At 48.8% G+C, this 15584-nt stretch overlaps 1 protein-coding gene across 4 annotated transcripts in view; it reads left to right on the top strand.

The window, feature by feature from the left end:
• Positions 1-8741: 8741 nt before the first annotated feature.
• Positions 8742-15584, top strand: part of ELAVL1 (ELAV like RNA binding protein 1) — a 288733-nt gene continuing 281890 nt past the window's right edge. For 2 of the 4 annotated variants that reach the window (XM_069649667.1, XM_069649666.1), the window contains exon 1: positions 8850-8979. The gene's annotated coding sequence lies outside the window, so the exon portion shown is untranslated. Of the gene's footprint in view, positions 8980-15584 lie in introns of all 4 variants that reach the window. The other 2 variants (XM_069649668.1, XM_069649665.1) reach the window with 2 other exon arrangements.

The following is a 15584-nucleotide window of genomic DNA, read 5'->3' as shown; positions in this document are numbered from 1 at the left end:
TTTCTGGTTTGACCAGAAGATGATTTGCTCGGAGTCGATGTAACACTCTTCTGACCTGTTCACGGTGGTCCTGTAGCTCTTGAGAATATATCAGTATGTCATCCAGGTAAATGACTACCGACACAAACATGTCGGAGAAGATCTTGTCTATAAATCTCTGAAAGACCGCGGGGGCATTAACCAAGCCGAAGGGCATAACCCTGTATTCAAATAGCCCGAATGGAGTCCGAAATGCGGTCTTCCACTCGTCTCCTCTCCTCACTCTGAGGAGGTGGTAGGCTCCTCAGAGGTCCAGTTTGGTAAAGTATGAAGCCCCTCTGACCGCTTCTAGAATATCCCTTATAGGTGGCATGGGATAGCGATCACGGATAGTGTAATCGATACAAGGTTGTAATTCGGTGGTGTCCTTCTTCGGAATGAAAAACAGTGATGCTCCCCCTGATGATCTTGATTCCTGTACTAGGCCGTTCTGCAGATTGTCATCCAGATACTTTCTTAAGGCCTGTCTTTCGGAAAGGGATAGAGGATACATCCTGCCAAATGGGACAACCGACTCCGGGGTCAGTTCTATGACACAGTCCTCTGGCCTATGAGGAGGTAAGAGTTTGGGTATAGTGTCTGCGAACACTTCAGCATATTCCTGGTACTGACGAGGAACGGAAGAGACCACTTTGAGGAGAGGGGGTCCCTTCTCCTTGTCTTCTTTCTTGTCTTGATGGACCGAACTGCAGTGGTGTTCACAGTAGGAAGAATCAAAACGCACGCAGTTGGTATTCCAGTTTATCTGCGGATTGTGTCTTCTTAGCCAGGGTATCCCTATCACCAAGGGAAAATGGGCTGCTCTAATGAGATCGAATACCAGCAATTCCTGATGCTCTCCCAGCGCCAAACGTAAGGGTATTGTCTCGGATTGAATAGGACCTGAAGACAGAGGGGTTCCGTCCACCCCCTCAATGGGGATAGGCTTTTCCTTCTGCCTAATGGGAATTCGGTGCTCTTTAGCCCATCCTTCGTCCATAAAGTTCCCAGCGGCTCCGCAGTCTAGCATTGCGAAAACTTCTACACAAGAGGTTCCGGTTGTCCAGAGAGTGACTCGGAAAACCATCAGGCTGTTATCCTCCTTTCATTCTGTTGGTCTGGTAAAGTTGCAAGGACTGTGTCTTGTTCCCCCGAGACCTCCCTTGCAAAGGACCGAGGGCTGAAGTTTTCCTTCCTTCGAGGAGGCACTTCGGGACATTCTCTGAGGAGATGCTTCGAAGAGCCGCAATACAGACAGAGGCCTAAATCCCTCCGCCTTTTGTGTTCTGCAGGCGTGAGAGGGCCTCGGGCTGCCCCTATCTGCATAGGTTGCTCTTGGATAGACGTTTCTCTGGAAGGGTGAGGAGTCGGGCTAGGTGAGGGTTGGCTGGGACGAGGTCTTCTTCTTTCCAAACGGCGTTCGTTGAGTCGATACTCTAGCTGTAGAGTGAGTGACATGAGATCCTGAAAGGACGGAGGCCGAGCGACTCGGGCTAACTCATCTTTCAGCTCGTCCTGAAGTCCCCTCCGAAAGATTATCTGTTTGGCGGATTCTGGCCAGTCTGTCTTAGCCACAAGTCTCAGGAAGCGAGATATGTAGGTCTGTACGACTGTACTCCCTTGTTTCACGTCCAGAATAGCTTCAAAGGAGGTGTACAAAACCTCTTGGCGATCAAATCTACCCTTGAATAGGTCAACAAACAAGTCATAGTTAGCCAGTGCTGGATCGTTTCTTGTCACCAACGGAGTGGCCCAAGCCAAGGCATTCCCAGTGAGATTGGCTATGAGGAACCCCACCTTAGCTCTAGCAGTTTCAAAGGCGTGAGGGCGAAAGGCGAAGTATACGTGGCAGGCGTCTAAGTACTCCTTTAGACCGCGCGGGTAGCCATCGTATTTGCCGAAAGATAAAGGCATGTGTGGTAAATCCCCTTGGTCATCCCTATGTAGGACAACTTGTCGGCGCAGAGCTGCATTTTCTGTTTTCAGGGATTGGACTTCTAGGGTTAGCCCTTGTAACGCTGCCACCAGCTCCTGATACTGTTCCAGGGAAGCCATGAGTCTGTTCGGGCGTTGTATTCTGTCAGACTGTTCCCTTTCACCACCCTGCTCCTCACCTGTAGCTTCCTCTTGTTTGTCCTTGGGGTGCTTGGAATGCTTTCGGAGAGTCCTTGTATCTTCCTTTGCGGGCTTGTCTCTGGACTTCCTGTCATGTAAATAGGGCCTAGCTCCCTCGGACGCCACTTCGACAGGAGGTGGAACCTGTCCTGGTGGGCCCCGAGGAGCCAAGTCCCTGCGACAGGGAAAAGACCGATGGACGACAAAAAACCCTGTGGAGTCTTGAGGAGGTGGATCTTGGAAATAGACTCTTCAAAGGCTGGAGTGGATGTTAGCAATCCGGAGTGAGTACAGGACACTGGTTATGGTAAGTCCGTTCAGTATTAACAACAGTGAAGAAGACTTGAGGCAAAGGAGGCAGGATCCAATCCGTGTAGCAGTAGCTGGATACAAGGTAAGGAGCCAAAGTGGAGTGATACGAGAGTAAAAGGGGAGGGGGGCATAGCCCGGAACAGAGAGGCGTTCCGTAATGAAACAAAATGGTAAGGATAGAAGAAAGGGTGGTAACAGTCCCTACTTACCAGATATAGTTGGATCCACGAAAGGCACAGGGAGGAACATGTAGGATCGCGAGGATGGCGGACAAGCCGCGAGCAAAAGCGGCAGGGCGCCGGAAGAAAAAGGAAAGGACAGAGAATACGAAACGGCAGAGAGCCGTGGAATACTAAGGGTGAAGGCTGGAATAGACAAGCGGGAAGGAAATACACTGCAGGAGGCACAGGAGAAGCCAAATGGAGGTTTAGCCGAGCGCTAGTATCAAGGCGAACAACACAGATACAACGCGCATGAAAGTGGGCGGGGCTTGCTTAAATAACAATGTCAGCCATGTTGGATGAGGACTGGCCCGCTAATTGAGGGTTCTCTGTGACAATATCTTCCACTTATGCCACAGCTTCCAGGGATGGATCCTGACAGACACACACAGCCCAGGATGCACCGGATGTTAGCTGCATTCTCTGGGGGAAGGTAAGGAGAGGGGAAGACTGTGCTAGATGTTTTCCCCTCTCTTGCTGGTATGGCCATCTTGACTCCTTCGACAGGCCGTTTCTTCGTGCTTTGTGTAAACATCTTTATTGGAAATGATGGCAAGCACTTGGCAGTATGGGCTAAGCCTTCCCTTTTGTTGTGAGGCCTCTCTGCTTCTTGTCGTGGGGTGACTGTGGCAGAGAGTATTTGAAAGTGTGGGGGCTCTGTTCTGTCGCAGGCATGTCACATACCACCCGCTTCTCAGACACACACAGCCCAGGATGCACCGGATGTTGGCTGCATTCTTTGCATGCAGCCTGTGAAAATGGCACGGATTTGGACATGTCTGCAAGCGGCCGGAAGGATACCGGCCTGGCGTAGTCTACACTTCGGGTTCGAGTCTCAGCGGTGCTGACTCGGCCCTTCATCCTTCCTTGACCGACGCATTGGAACCATATAGAGCATGGGGCTAGCAGCTACTGGATACAGGGCTCAAGCCATCTCTCAGTCATGTGGCGAGTTAGTGGTGTGTTTGGGTCTGTGCTAGCTATGGACGCAGACTCCTTGTCCTCTCCTCTTCCCCTGAACTGCGTGATGGAAGGCCAAAGGAGATGATTTTCTTTTCCCTTTTCCTGCATGGAATTATAGAAAATGCATCATGGAAGTAACGGCCATGCAGGGGTTTCCCAGTGTCTCTTCTTTTAGGGCCTAGGTCCTCCAGTGCCGACGTGTTGCTTTCATGCCTCCTCTCAGACTTGTGGGAAGTGATATGGCACATGGTGCATATGTCTGTGGGTTTTTCCAGTATAGGCATACCCCAGGTAGGGGGTTGCCTTTGATGTCTGCTATCTGGGATAGATTGCTTTGCCCCGCTTTATGACAGTACTCTGCCCTTTTGACGCCAGCATGGTAGCTCCTCTGTCGGCTGAGGGGGCCATGGTCTGCTAGACGTCTGGGCTGTCCTGTATCTTCCTTTTGATAGGTCGGATCTTTTGTGGGCTGACAAGCATGCTGTTATATTGTGGCACAGGCCTGCTTCAACGTCCTGTGATTTTCCTCTGGTGCAAGTGCAGTGACTGGCGGTTTTCCCTGGCTCTTCGTCTCTATCTTCTCGGAGGTGTATGGGACTGGTGGGGTTCGGCTTCCTAGGTAATGGGCTCGTTCCGGAGGGGGGTATCAGTTGCTGTTCCTTTCTCCTCCTGTCCAGGTTTGCATGGTTAGGACTTTGGTACCCAGCTCATGGTCCAAGTAGTTGGCCATGGGATCCGTTCTCTCCGAATGGTTGTTGTGGGTTACCGTCTTGCCCGTTCCTCTCCCTGTTCAGGATCAAGTTTTCTACTTGCAGGTATTCCTGGTCCCTATGCCTTCTAGGATGTGTCACCTGCTTATGGGTCTCAAGGCCCTGCACTGCTTGTCCGGATGGAACGCTTCAACGTGGGGGCTTTGTGGAACGTACTCTGGATGTTGTGCAGGGGGGGGTGCTTGCTGGCTGTTCTGGGCTGGGTTCTCAGAAGGCAGTATGTATGGGCTCACCTGTTGCTGAAGTTACGGGGCACGTGGCGTCTTGTGTGTTTTCCAGTTCCTTGAGCCCGTCTTCAGATACGTCCCCTGGTGATATACGATCTCCTACTGGCTCCCGACGTCTCGGCTTTCGTAGTTTTGTTTTCAGTGTCCCCAGCGCTTTGAGTCTCCCTGCTATGGTGGCAGGGGGTTTCAGGTCTACAGGCTGAGGTGTGCATGGTCCTTCCTCCTGTGGCCTCTCTTACTACCGACGCCAGCAGAATGGGTTGGGGAGGGATCTACATTGGGGGTCCTCTCAGCTCAAGGGTTGTGAGATCTGGGGAGAGCCGGCGATCATCCAATTCGCAAGAGTTGTGCCATTATCCAAGCTCTGGTGTACTTTGAGGAGTTGCTGGACGGTCGGCGGTTTTGGTCCGATTGGACAATACGACGGCCTTGGCATATGTCAACTTCAAAAGGGGTTCCGGCCACTCCTTGAATGCTCTGGCAGCTCTGATAGGCACCTGGGTGGAATCTCATCTGGTGTCTCTGGTGGGCTCACCTATCAGAGGGGTGGACAATGTTCAAGCAGATCTTCTCAGACGCCGGTTTCACTCCTTTGCGGAAATGGTCCTGTCGGCCCAGGTCTTTGGGGTGACCTGTGTCAGATTAGGGTCCCCGGTTCTAGACCTGTTTGCATCCCCGACCTCAGCAGAAGTTCCCCTCTTCTGCTCTCGGTTTCAGGCCAAGGGGATTGGGGGATGGACGCCTTCTCTGTACAGTGGCCTTGGGGTTTTCCTTTATGCCTTTCCGCCTAGTCCCCTTCTGCCCTGTGTGGTTTGGCGCATCAGAGTGTCCAGGGTGACTGTGTTGTTGTTAGCTCCGTTCTGGTCTCGCCGGAGTTGGCTCCCCTCTGTGTTGGAGCTTCGGTCCTAGGAACCTTGGCTGGTTCCGAGGTGGCCGTGTCCCCTTCAAGGGGATCTGCGGTTGGAAGTCCACCGGATGCTATGGGCAGTGTGGCTATTGCTCAGTCTAGGTTGATATATCAGGGGTTCTCAGATCCTGTAGAGTCCATAATGGTTGCTCTTAGACCCTCCACTCTGAAGGTGTTCGGCAGGCATTCGGGCCATTTCCGAGACTGGTATGGGCGGTCTGGGATCCCTCCCCTGCGTTCTGGCCTCTCTGCTATTCTTTGATTCCTCCGGGATGGGTTTTGACGGTGGCCTGGCAGTTTTTTTCCAGGTTTCGCTCTCAGTGGGCCTCCATGAAACTCCTTTTGGGGGACTCTGATGGTCACTTGGATGGGGAGGTGTTGGTGGGGAAGTTGCTCCAGGGTTTTTCTTCTTCCCGTCCTTGTGCTGATAAAGGGCTTCCCCCTTGGGATCTCCCTCTTGTATTACGGTTCCTTCAAGGGCCTCCTTTTGAGCCCATTTCTGAGATTGATATCAAACATCTTACACTGAAATCTGCTTTTCTTATTGCCCTCGATTCTGCCCGTAGGCTTGGGGAGATTGGGGCTCTCTAATGACACCTCTCAGGATCTGGTTCTCCCCGACTTCTTTCATGATCTGAGAATGTCTGAGGAGGTGGCTTGGCTTAACATTATGTCCGGCGGGACGTATTGGAGTATTTGGCTAAGTTTGCTTTTTTCCACCAATCTGATGGTCTTCTGATTGCTTGTGGTCCGGCTGGGGCTGGGCATAACGCATCTGTGGTTTCCATTTTCCGGTGGTTCCGGGTTGTGATCTCCAGGGCCTATGTGGCTTCTGGCCTGCCTGTGCCTGCGCACGATCAGGGGTGGTCCGCCAGGGGTTTGGCAGCTTCCTGGGCCGATGCAAGGAGTGTTTTCTCAGGCAAGAGATTTGTGTGGCTGTCGCCTTGGCTGGTCTAGGCATTTTCATCAACTGCTATGGGTTGAGTTTCACCCAATCGGGGGTTGGTTCCTTCATGGTTGGAGTTTTGTCTGTGGGGATGTGAATTAAGAGTTATTGTGGGTGTGTGTTTTGCTGCACTGTTTTTGGCTCTGTGTCTCATTGGGACCTTTTCCCCGTTGCTGCTTTGGTATACATCATGAGGTAAGTACTGGGACGAGGAAGAGTGGACGTGGAGGTAATGCTCTGATTACTTACAGGTAATCTTTATTACTCCTAGTCCTGCTCTTCCTCGTCACAGTACTGACGACCATCCTCACCCTCCCTGCGGGGAAGGTCCCATGCTCCGGCTTGGTAATATGAAACTGAGTGACGTGGATGTGGGGGAGGAGTTATAGGGATTTAAAGAAATAGAAGAAGGTCCTGTGTCGGAGGCAGGGGCCTCATGAGGTAAGTACTGTGATGAGGAAGAGTAGGACTAGGAGTAATGAAGATTACCAGTAAGTAATCACAGCATCAATAAGTACTGTGACCAGAAAGAGGCATGTGGAGTTAATGATATTTTATATACAGACACTGACTACATACAACAAGAAGCAGACATATGTGCAGAACTCTGCATAGAAAAGTCTGTGTGTTCCCTGATGGCCACTGGACATTGCAGCCTCTTCAAGGGTTATTCATATGTATCTGTTTATGTAGCATTTTTGCAACACAGTTTAATACTTTTCAAATGTATTTCGTTGGCTTTTAATCCCCCCAGCAAAGGTATTCTGACAAACCTATGTTACTTCTCACTCAGTGCCACTGGAGCTTTCTTTCAAGTACAGCCAATCACACACTTGAGGGAAATATTTGTAAGTGGTCATACTTGAAACTTTTCTTTATAATGTATAATTTGGAGTACACACCTGTGTAACTTGGCAGAGTTTCAGTTTTCATGATTACACAGAACTGACACAGCCAGCCAATGTTGTTTGTCACTAACCTCGACACATTGATTTGCAAAATCAATATATATCATCTATTTAATCAAATGTATTCATGTACACAACGTAATCACCTGAATAACAAACAGCTGGAAGACTTTTAGCTACATGCAGCTGCCAGCAGACACTGGGAAGCATTCCTGCGCCAGGGATGAACTGGAGTAAATCATCTCTGCATGGACACATTGAGAGAACAGAACTCAGGTGTCGCCTATGCTGATGCTCTAACACTTGCCTGGGCGTTGAAGCAGGTGTCTGTCCCTGTCTCATCTGAGGTCAGTTCTAGACTGCAAATACTGTCAGCATCAATCACATTTATGGGCCATTAACCCGCTCCCCTTTCCATCACACATGAATGGATGCTGCTGGCTGGGCTGATGGCTGTGCCTCAGTCAGACAGCAAGGCCTGCTGGGAGATCCATACATTGGTAGGATCTGTACATGAAATCGGTATTAGGACTATATAAAAAGCAGCAGCCTATCGCCTAAATCTGTAGGGTTGGCAAGTATGCTTTCACAACACAGCATGGTGCGCCTGTATGTTGGGTCATCCCTCAAGCCAGGGACAAGCATTTTACAGAGCCCATTATAACATAAGAAGCCTTGCTCCCCATAGACCCTAATTTAAACACAGGACCCCATTGGCAGTGAAGCGACTGCAGGACATTGTACAGGACTTCTGGGCAACAGACCGATTGTCATTGCCACTGTGATTTATGTCTGTAACAATAAACCCACACCTTTAATCATAGATCAGTGCTCAGTCTTGTTCTCGTCTCCCTCTCCTCCCCTCCGCATGTGGTACATTTCAAAGTTGACACCGGTAGCTTTGGAGGCTGGTGCCTCAAATGTAAAGTACTAAAACCAGGAAGAAAAGTACGACTAGGAATAATGAGGATTACCCAGATCTGTAACAAAATATTCTTAAGGAAATCTTTGCAAGTGAATGACGTGTTTTATTAAACAAGCAATGCCTGAATCATTTCATAAATCGTGATAACAAGAGCATTTTACAGAAAACGTAGCCGTAGCCCTCAAACGCAACCTTTCAAGATGGCTAACCACTGCAGGATACCTGCTTTTTTAAGTTCCTCTTCTGTTTTCACAGCAGCCTAGATTTATAGTCCCTAAGAACGGGCATGGTTTCCATGTTCCCCACATAAAAAGGTCGACGTCGTTTTCTGGACCAATGGTATGTTATTAGTGGGCGGGTTTAGTGTTTTGCGACAAGAGTGGCAATTTCATACTCCAATAAAAAGTAGGATAGAAAACGCTTGAACCTATAGGAACTAATATGTGGGCTTAATCCCTGTAAGGATGGACGAGCAGGCTTCTCCACCAATGAGAGGTCAGGGTTATCTTGGCCTAGCCAATGGCAAATGGGAGGGGCGTGGCTTGTCTTTTCGGTCCGCGCCTGGTGTTTTTTGCTCGGTGAAGCCGTTGCTGTGCTGGAACGTCCACGCCGAAACGAAGGCGAGATCCAAACCGTGACCAGTCGACTGTAGCAGCGGGGCACACAGGTAAGGATGTGAGCGGGTACACGCCAACACCCACGCGCTAGCCAAAGCCGTGTGCTTTTGTACAAGGCCGGACGGGCCGTGGACGGAGAGTAGCCGATCCAAATTCAAGCAAAAGGGGGGGGGGGACGGGACACACTGCGGCCTAGTACTGACAAAGATTGGGCAGCGGCAGGGCCCGAACACTGCCATACAGACCCTGAATTGCGCCCATTCCACTACATCTCCGGATGTGTACAATGTGTAAACTACCTCCAACCTCGGCCTGGAATGGGCGGACCAAAGACTGCTCCATGTTGGAAGCAGCCTTGCGCGTCTCTTGCGATGCCAGTGTATGTATATCAAAGGTAGATGACAGGCGCCGCCTTTTTCGACCCTCTTGTAACACTGGTCAACCTCCTTTGGTCTGGGAAACCAACCCACGGGATCCCTGCTCGAGTCTCAAAGGATGGCGGAGATCGCAGGGGGATGATGCGCAGTCGTGTGCACGTCACTCGTACAGCGTTAGTACAATATACTGTTTATATACCTGTAAGAAAAGGCACACCGTGCTTTCCGTTTTCACTAGGGCTATATAGAGCCAGAGCAGGAAGCTGGAAGTGAGTGAATAGTACTTGAGCCGGAAGGGGGCGGGACCAGAGCTGGCAGTGCACGCTACCAAATGGAGCCGGAAGTTGCTAGGACCGTAACTATATACCTGTCTTGGAACCTACAATGAATACAAAGAAACCACTAACATAATTGGAAATATTTGCTCCAATATAGGGAAATGTGTCTGTATATATGTACGTAAAATGTGCAAAAATATATAATTGATAACTTTCCCAAATGTAGTTGGACCAATAGCGGTCCCAGGTAGGGGCCAGCCTTGCCATCGTGGCCATTTAAGTGGGCTTGATAACGAAATATCTGGAGAAGTCAGAGGGTACAACATACTTTGGTACAACTCCACGCGCAGAGCATCATGACGGCATCTCCAATTTGTGTCATATACCTTGTGTCTCAGGTGGCCAGTCCCCTTGTAATTCTAGATTCCTTTGTCCCCAGATAGCACGGCGATGGCCAGTTTCATTATGCTATTTGAGCAAAGTCCTGTCTAACAAGAAAAGTCTTGCTGCTTTTCATTCCGGAAACTCGCCCTCCATTTTCTATGACGAAATGCAAAACTGCTACTTCAGAATCAAAAATAAAAACAGAGCTAGACTGGATAAACCGGCCTAACGTTTGTGTAGTAGAGAGCTCTGTTTATTATACTCCATAATCGCCATTGGTGGCAGATTTCATTATGCCAGGGAATGTAGCATTGGCAGATTAATTTTTGTCGGTTAGGATTGTGGTGTTGCGTTTCGTTATGCCACTGCAGAAGCAGCGTTCTTTACTTAGTAAAGGCTTTGTTTTTTTAAATATACATTTGCTGGCCAAAGACACCCTTCCAAAAGGTGGTAAAAATCACGGGCGTTTCATATGTTTGGTGTGGGGAAAGCTTAAATGCTCGGAGATTGGTCCACTGTGGGGCTGTTATACAACTCAATGATGACACCAGCACAATGACGCACCACAGTTTGCATTACTAAGAAGTCATTTACTTAGGTTGTACGGAGTTAACTCTGCATATTATGATTGTGTGATTGGATATACAACCGGCATTGCTTGTACCCCAGAAAACATATTTCCCGTTTTCTACTGCCCTTTTGGACTGAAAATCTTAAACTGAGATGAATGCATTTTTGTTGTTAACCAATTCCGGCAGGTTTTAGGGCATCGCCCATCTTCACATTCCAGCCATTCGATGTATACTCTTGCACTACATACACCCATTATAAATAAACTGAGATATTATGGAAGGCAATAAACAGAAATATCTCACAAGTGTTGATCTTTAAGTCCAAAATCTAAACTGCACGTGGATTGGTACAGATGTCGCCTGTCATAAGTGTTCGTTGTCAATGTTTATTTTGGATGCCAAGCATGGCCTGGTCCCCCAATCTGACTAAAACATACCTCCCATCAGGACATCCCTGACCTGCAGCGGAACCCCACCGGCCCAGAATGGATACTCCCTTTCTTTTGGTAGCACTGGATACAAAATAAGTGATGGGATATGCTGTTAATGTTGACCGTCGAGTTTGGACCCTGAATGTTCTGGCTCAACCGAGTAAGGTCTGGAGCTGTAATTTACGGACCGCCTAGGACCTGCCCGATTCACTGACGGGACACTTCCCACCGGGGTAGCTTTGGATCCATCTATGCCGACGTGGCTCAAAAATCGAATACATATTCCCAATGTATTGAAAATAATCCCCTGCCTTTACTCTCGCGATATTGGAAAATGTAACACATTTGTTAACCTATGTGAGAGGATCACCCCAATGCCAAGTGACGTCTAAGACTCGACTGGGCGCCTAACTGGGATACTAATCCTGCAAGCCCACCCTCATAGTAATATTAATGTCTTCTGTCGCAAAGACAGTTTTTAAAATGAGCCCCCCCATTGCTGTAGAGCCCCTCCCAACAATAACAAGAATGCAAAAACCAGGACGCTTGGGACAAGTGACACGCGACTCCTGCTAGTTCGGGGTACTGAGACATCACATGGGAGAAACCCTGGATCCTCTATTGGACTGGAGCCAAACCTCTCAGCATTTGTCTCTCGGGCACCGGGTCCTCCTTCATCCCGGAGGTGCCCCTTCGGGGACCACCAACAGGTGCAGAGCACACCTCACTGTCCGATCGACCCCTATGCTGTTGCAGCTCTCATGTCTTCTGTTGGTGCCCAACCCCCATATGCGCAAGTTTCAGAGTCCTTTTTGGGTGCATTTAAATCTATAATTATTGGTGCATGATCCGACAGCAAGATCGTATGGGTCTCTGTTTGGGTAATTCTAACATCGGGGAGACTGAGACCCAAGCATAATCTATGCGTGAGACCGAGTGATGCACGTGTGAATAAAAGGTATAGCCTTTTTCCTTCTACCTGAGAGCGAGCTGCACATCCACTAAAGATAACTGTCGGTATCTCTGTAATACCTCAGATGGAGACGCTTAGACGTATCGCGTAACAGTACCTCGATCTCTAGCTGGGTCCCAAGCCATGTTAAAGTCCCCCAAAAGTAATATCTCACCCCCCCCCCCCCATAAAGGATTCGAGTTGCCCCAGACTGTTTCAAAAATCCTTCCTAGCCTGATTTAGGAGCACAAATTGTAATTGTGGCTAAAGTCAATTAAAGGCATTTAATTCTAAGCTCAAGAATACATATCTACCCTCCTTATGTGACAATGTGCACAATACTTTTACTTGGGTACCAGCCCTAAGCGCTATTAACACACCGGCTGCTTGCACGCTGCAATGGCTTGAAAAACTGCAGGATACGGACTCAAACCTAGTTTTCGTTTGTCCATCTTCCGACTATGGGTTTCTTGAAGAGCCACCAAGTCAGGTTGGTAGCGCCTCAACAAGCTCTCCAATTTCCTACGATTAATCGGGGTGTTGAGACCCTTAATATTCATTGATAGACATTTGAATGTCTAGCTAGGTATATGTCTAGCTCAACCCCACAGTGGGACGTCTAGACCAACAGATACATCTTAATTACAGCTACTGCACAGCGGGTTCCCCTACCCTGATTCCCCTTACCCCTCCAAACATTTCCCACACCCCAAAGCCACTGATGAGTTAGAGCCTATTGTTTCCTGGGGCAGAAGCCACCAGCTGTGACTAATCCTGGGCCATGTGTGGGGTATACTACCACCCCCCCATCCTACCTGAGCAGACGGATTCCAGGATGTTGCACTCCTTCTCTGCATAATCAATAGTTTCTTTGATATTTCGGTGACCCCTGCTTGTCGTGGAAGTTGTATGCTCACTTCCTTTGCTGATTTAGGGGTAGGGCCTCTGAGTCAAACTCTCCACTCCTTTTTGTGCCCCTTTTGTAGTTTATTCGCTTTCGATCAGTCAGTGTCCATTCCCCATATTTTTTGCCACCCGAGACAGGGATCTGTCGAGGCCATCACTCCTTCCATTGTTCCAGCTGTTCCCTCATCCTCAATTTGAAGCAATGCCTTCATCACAGGAAGTTATTCTATGTTTACCTTCCATTGAGAAAAGCAGGCCAAAAGGAAAGGTGCATCTATACTTGATTCCAGATGTTTAACCACTACCTGCATGTTCCGGGGCTTTTAAAGAGTCACAAGTGAAAGATCTTGATACAAATGTTAAGGCGTCGCCGTGTGTGCCTCCCTCAATATCTGCTCCTTTTGCGGATAAAGTGCACAAGCTGCCAAAACATCTCAGGGACGCGCACCTTGTACAGACCTCTTCAGACCCGCCCTGTGAACCCTATTGAGTGGTATGTGCACTTCCTCTCCAGCCACTATAAGATCTTTCAAAATGTGCATGATGACTTCTTGCGGTTCAGTATCCATCACTGATTCCGGAAGTTTCTTCACCCGTATGTTGGAGCGTCTGGATCGGTTTTCGAGGTCTTCTTTTTGGATTTCCAAGTTGCGTGTGCATCTCGCCAGTTCCTCTAGTGCAATATCAGACTGCTTACTGTCCTCCGCCAATTCCTGCATTGCACATTCATTAAGTCCACCCGCTCCCTTAAGTCCACCCGCTCCTCAATTGAAGCGATTTCTTCACCAAAGTCTGCCAGTGAGTCTTATTTTGTCGGTAAATTGTGACTGAAAGGAAGCAGAAACCTTCTGTTTCAATTCTTGGAAGCTGTTTGCAAAATCTTCTGGGTCCGAGATGGGGAAGGTTTGAGTGAGACACAGGTCTGATGTATCTACGGACGTGAATGTACCCACTTGCCTCGTCTAATGTGGTGTTTTGAGTGCAATTTGTGTGTGCGCTGCCGGGTTCAACTTTTTCCTGCCTCTTGGCATTTGAAGATTTGAGACCTGTAGAGATCCACAAATCCCACGCTGACTCACCTGTATTGCCTTGCCTCCTCACTAGATGGTGTGAGCCATTTCCAATTCAGCAGTGCACCTGCTGTGGCATGTCAGCAGATGCCATTCAGCCCCTGGGGCCTCCTGCCACATCAAACCAGCTTTGCTGGGCGCAGACCACTTGTCAGACTACCTACCAGTCCAGCGCTTTGTACATCTTCTCCTTGCACTTGTGCTCTTAGGAAACGTTCCCAACAGACCTATGCTGTCCTTCAATGAGATATTAACTGGCACTAGGCCCACAGTCTCCACCATAAAACGCCAGAGGACTCCTGGGATCCCATGGCCTTCAGGCAGCCAATCTCCTCCCCATTTGACACTGCTGCACAAGTGTGTCCTTCAATGGGAACCACCCTTCTGTTGCCCGGGTCGTGCACCTCTTCCAGTTCCCAAGTTAACCGCTCTGGGGGACACTCGCCACCCGGCCAGCTGATCCCGTGCTATCTGGTTGTATATACTAGGCACCCGGTCTTACTATGGTGCAGCCATCTGCTCCGGAGTGAGCCCAGGCCTTTCGGGGGCGGGGGGCTTCCAACAGACCAGGGACACCTTCCCTACCGGCACACAGCAGTGCCCTGCACGGTCCACCACACCCATTGTCTGCAAGGTCTCAGATCTTGATTTCCGCATGGAGAGGCTGTGTCCCCAGGGATTGGACTATGTCCCTCGCCTGCCACTCTGACCCAGACAAGGAATCCTTGCTTTTTAAGGCTGAACGAAAGACATTAATGCTGTGATGGAGACAGCGTGCTCACACGCACGTCCTCAACGTCTTGGAATGATTTGTTAACTTTTATAAAATGATACAAAAACTGCACCCAGCGCATGCAATTAGTTCTAAAGTCTTAACTGTACGGGGGTCTTGTTGCAATTAACTTTTTCCATTACAAATTATATAAAACATTTCCAATTTATTTAAATTGGATTGTTAATGATTTTGTTATTTGACAATCTCTACTAATCAATTTTGTTAAACTCTTTCCTGCCTTGCACATTTTGAACCCTGATTGTTTCCTTTATGTTTACATGATTGACAAGAGATGTTGGTTGGCGTGCACACATTAATCAGTGTTATGGAGGACTGTTTGACATGTCTGATCACTCTCTCTTTCCAACCGCTCTATAGGTGGTCCCACTGCTATAGAGAAACGGAGACTGGACGCACAATCACGTTTTTAAAGTCAAATTACAGAAGTTACAAATAGGTTCTTGCTCTTTGTGCATAGAAATGTTATGTTCAAGGTTTTTTATACCGTGTGCTATCATCATCTGCGTGGTCCCTTGGTGCTCTGGGGCATATGTAAGGCGTGGGGGGTAAGTTAGGACTGAGCAGACAAAGGGGCAAGAGAGCTGTGATGTGCTGTTGGCAGCTTTAGTTCGGTTTACACTGTCGCTGAGCGTACATATGAATGTTTGGTTGGTAGCCTCGCACAACAGCACATGAAAGCTATGTTTGGTTTGTTTCATTGTTGTGATGTAGTAATGGACGTGCGGTTTGTTGTGCTGTAAGAGGTATGGTTGTGTTTAGCTCAGAGTTTGAGAGGTGTGCGCAGAAGGATGCGGTTGGTTAGTGCTGACAACTTATTGAAACCTCCTCAGTTTTGGCTGCCTGCGGCACATATTTCTTGTAATATCGTACATGGTGGTGTGCCACTTTT

This window comes from Ambystoma mexicanum, chromosome 1p (genome assembly GCF_040938575.1).
Source record: "Ambystoma mexicanum isolate Mex_15411 chromosome 1p, UKY_AmexF1_1, whole genome shotgun sequence".
Lineage (NCBI taxonomy): Eukaryota > Metazoa > Chordata > Amphibia > Caudata > Ambystomatidae > Ambystoma > Ambystoma mexicanum.
The sequence above is the reverse complement of the archived record's forward strand: the minus strand, read 5'-3'. Positions and strand labels throughout refer to the sequence as shown.